This window comes from Magnolia sinica, chromosome 18 (genome assembly GCF_029962835.1).
Source record: "Magnolia sinica isolate HGM2019 chromosome 18, MsV1, whole genome shotgun sequence".
NCBI classification, from domain to species: Eukaryota; Viridiplantae; Streptophyta; class Magnoliopsida; order Magnoliales; family Magnoliaceae; genus Magnolia; species Magnolia sinica.
The window spans coordinates 31,935,057-31,939,167 of record NC_080590.1 but is presented as its reverse complement, the minus strand read 5'-3'; the positions used below and the strand labels follow the sequence as shown (position 1 = coordinate 31,939,167).

At 40.5% G+C, this 4,111-nt stretch overlaps 1 non-coding gene across 1 annotated transcript; it reads right to left on the bottom strand.

The window, feature by feature from the left end:
- Positions 1–3,724: 3,724 nt before the first annotated feature.
- LOC131234230 (small nucleolar RNA R71) lies at positions 3,725–3,831 on the bottom strand. Its single transcript, XR_009165635.1, has one exon. It is a non-coding gene; the product is annotated as a small nucleolar RNA R71 (small nucleolar RNA).
- Between the last annotated feature and the right edge of the window lie 280 nt (positions 3,832–4,111).

The window sequence follows — 4,111 nt, the reverse complement described above, 5'->3', positions numbered from 1 at the left end:
CGGTTCGGATCTGACCATTGATGCACGGTGGTGGCCCACTAAGATCCGTCCGCAAGTCCCTGTGCGGCGGAAAATCTGGATTTCTCAATCCGGATTGTTTTAAACGGGTCAGCGCCTGCTGACCGCTCGACCCTGCTTTGGTGGTTTGTCGGTGCACGAGCGTGGGGTACACGCACTGTGAGTGGGGTCCACCTTGATGTTTTCTAAGGAATCCAAACCGTCCATTCAGTTTCCTATCCAATTTAAGGAGTTGAATGTTGAGGGTCAAATATTGCATATCGGACCCATTTATTGCATAGATTTACACGCATGATACCGCTTAATGGCCTAATTAATCGTGTTTATAATGCGAGTGTATGTACGAGCCTGGACCGAAATGGGTGCTTAAAGCATGGACTTAACGCCGATGACACCAAAGCGTGGGACGGACTCCAGAGACCCAAGATCAAAGAATTACACATCAGGGACCCAAGAAAATCAAGGAATTGAAGCTCAAGTGGCACGAAAAGTGTCCCGAATGCAAGATCATAGGGTTCCCACCATCCGATCGATTCGAAACTTCATACATGGCCTCGGGACCAAAAACTAATCGTACACGTCAAATTTCAGCCATTGGATCCTTGTGAAAGTGGATGAACTAACAGATCATCCATAAAATCCTGATTTGGGGCCCACCCGCTCAGATACGCTTTAACTTTGGTCCCCACGGTTAAATGAAATGGAGAACAAGATGAATGGTGTGGATTTCTCATAATCATTATACAAGTGTATATACTATACTTTTTGCATTAAGAGTGCATGGCAACACAGGCCGTGAACTCTGTTTACGTGAACTCCGTTTCTGTCATGAACCTCTGCACGATCTCGGTGGGCCATCATCATGGTCCAAATGCTCAATCCGAGCCGTCCATCATGCAGAGGGGCTCGATTTAGCCAAACCCATGTTGACTTTATGCACTCATGCATGCACACTTGTTGGTTTCAATGGTCACAAATGGACTGCCCTACAACTATTGCAGCTGATTTCTTCCGTGGGTCATGCCGAATCTGATCCAAAATCCATCCTTTTTACCAAAATTTTGTCACGAATCTAATGGACGGTTTGGATTTCTCAAGCGACAAGGTAAGTGGGCCCCACTAGTAGCTCAGCGCAAGTCCTGCGCAGGCAGAGAGTCCAAACAGCGCCCGGACGCTGCCGCTCTCCGTGGCCCCTTTTGTGATGTCAATCACGACCGGATCAATGATCCAGACCGTTCAAATGATAGAGTAGGAGATCCTGAACCCCACCAAGAAGTCCGATTCCGATTTTTGACGATCAGTCGTCCAAAATCTCAAGCTAAACAGAAGTACTTTTCTGCGAAATTCTCGGCTGCGTCAGCTGTGTCTGCGTAAACGAATTTGTTTCCGTTTCGAATACAACAACCTCACTCCTCCGTCCCTAGCAAGGGATAAAAGGAAGGAAGAGAGGAAGAGAAAAAAAAAAAACGGGAAGCAGGGAGCTCGGTTTTGGGTTTTGTGCTCGGTGGGAGGAACAGAGGAAGAAGACTTGAAGGCTGGAACGGCTGGAGTGTGTATAGTGCTGCTGCACGTAGGGGGAGAAAACAGAAGAAAAGGAGAAAAAAGCTAAGAAGAAAAGGAGAAAAAGCTGAGGAGATAGGAAGAAAGAGGTTTCCTTTTTCTTTTCCTTTTATTTTATTTCTTTCCTTTAATGTTTTTTTTTTTTCTCTTTGGTTCTAGCATAATCATGCTAGGCTGAACCTCTTAGCTAGGGCTAAGAGGTGAAGCTTGTATTGAGATGGGAGACTTTATTTAATTATTTCATTGTGAATTAAACTTGATTGTGGTTTAATTATTAAATGAATATTTTTCTTAGTCTTTAATGGTCTGTTGTGACTGAAATTACAATGGGTTTGCAATGGCTTTGAATATTTCTTTTCTCTTTTGATGTTTATGACGTCAGGAGGCCCTGTTGTTCACCATCGTCTCATGGGCATGGTAGGATGACAGTACCTTCCTGATCTTCATACATTGTTGATTGGTTGGTAATTAGTTTAATTCTATTGTTTACTTTGTCTCCTGGGCATGGTTTGGTGATGGAATCCATTCTAATTCATATACCTTTCATCTCTTGAAAATCAAATCAAGTAAGTTCAGTTGAATTCCATAATCCTTGATGCAGGCATAAGATCTCCCTGATCTCTACAAGTGGATCCTCTGAATCCCTAGTTCCTTTCCTCTGAATTCCTTAAAGTTTTAGATAATTCTTCCACAATTATTTCTTAAATTCTATTTGATTTAGATAGCATCTTAGTCTAGTTCTATTTCTACCTAGTTTCAGGACACGTACAAGTTTCAGTCCCTGTGGATTCGACCTCGGTCTTACCGAGTTTATTACTACATCACAACCCTATACTTGGGGAGTGAACAAGTTTTTGGCGCCGTTGCCGGGGACTGACGGTTACGTTTTCTGGGATTAATTAGTTTTAGAATTAGGTTAGGATTAAGATTTACTTTAGGATAAAAGTTTTTATTTTATTTTATTTTATTTTATTCTATGTTTAGAACTTAACCTGTTTCCTGTTTTGTAGGATCCTGACATAAACTCCTAAATTGGTAATTCTTTCCTAAATTCTCTACTTTTTCTGTTTTTAGAATTAAGGTTTAAATCTTAGAAATTTTCTAATTCTAGTATCCTCTCATCTGTAGGAAATAGTTTAGTCTTAGAAACTAGGTTATTTCTTAATTAACTTTCTAATCTTAGAATCTAATTTGTTTCCTAATTTATCTTTAGAATTTTTGTTTAGAAACTAACCTTCCTATTTTGTAGGCCTTTAAGATAGAAATTCCTAATTCGGTAAGCTCCTTCCCTACTTTCTATTTTTTTTTAGTTCTCCTTTAATAATTTACTTTCTAGTTTAGATCTTCCCCAATTTACTTTAGAAACTTTCACTTTCTTTTAAGAATACCTTCTTTTAGAAATTAAATTACTGTTATTTTTCTTTTAAAGGATTATTCCTCCCCTTTTTAGAATCTAACTTATTTTGTTTTATTTTGCGGGTCCTTAACTTAGGGGCTTCAATTTGGTAATTTCTTTCCAACTCTCTTTTTCTTTCTAGCTTTTCTTTTCCTTTCTTAGGGTTAAGTCTTTAATAGGGCTTCGAGTGTTTTCATGCCCAAGTGGGCCCGTGACAACACTCGGCGTCTCTTGGTGAATGAGGATTGGTTGAGGGGTTGACTATCCATCGCGAGGACTAGACACCACTCGAAATCCCCGGAGTTAATTGAAGTTATGGTGAAGACCAACCTCCTCTACTTCCACCTAGGGTGGAGGATAACTAAGATGAGAATGAGGTGCAACAGACACCCCCACCTCGTACTTTACGAGATTATCTACAACCGGCGGGAGTGAGTATGCCCTCATGCATGATTTTTCCTGAAAACACGGACAAATGGACATCAAGCTAGGAGTCATCCAACTCCTTCCCAAATTCCATGGACTTGAATCAGAAAGTCCATATTTACATTTGAAAGAGTTCGATGAGATTATAGCTACATTATGTTTTCCTAATGTATCGAAGGATACAATTAGGCTGAAACTCTTTCCTTTTTCCTTAAAAGAGAAAGCTAAGACGTGGTTACATTCACTGCGTCCTAAATCCATTAGCACATGGAACGACATGCAGAGGGAATTCATAAAAAATTCTTCCCACATCATAAAACGATTACCCTCAGAAAAGCGATCATGAACTTTGCCCAAAAGGAAGATGAAACATTCTTCCAATGTTGGGAAAGGTTCAAAGATTTGGTCAGTTCATGCCCACAACACGGATTTGAAACGTGGCGCATTACAAATTTTTTCTATGATGGACTAACATCTTTTATGCGCCAAATGGTCGAGACAATGTGTAATGGAGAGTTCATCAACAAAGATGTTGACGAGGTATGGGATTACCTCGATAGTCTCTCTGAAAAAACACAATCATGGGACTATTACCCATGGCGAACACCACGTCTAGGCCGACTCAATTAAGGGAGAAAGGTGGATTATATCTCTTGAAAGAAGAGGATGATCTCAAGTGTAAAGTGACTACGCTCATAAGGAAAGTTGAGG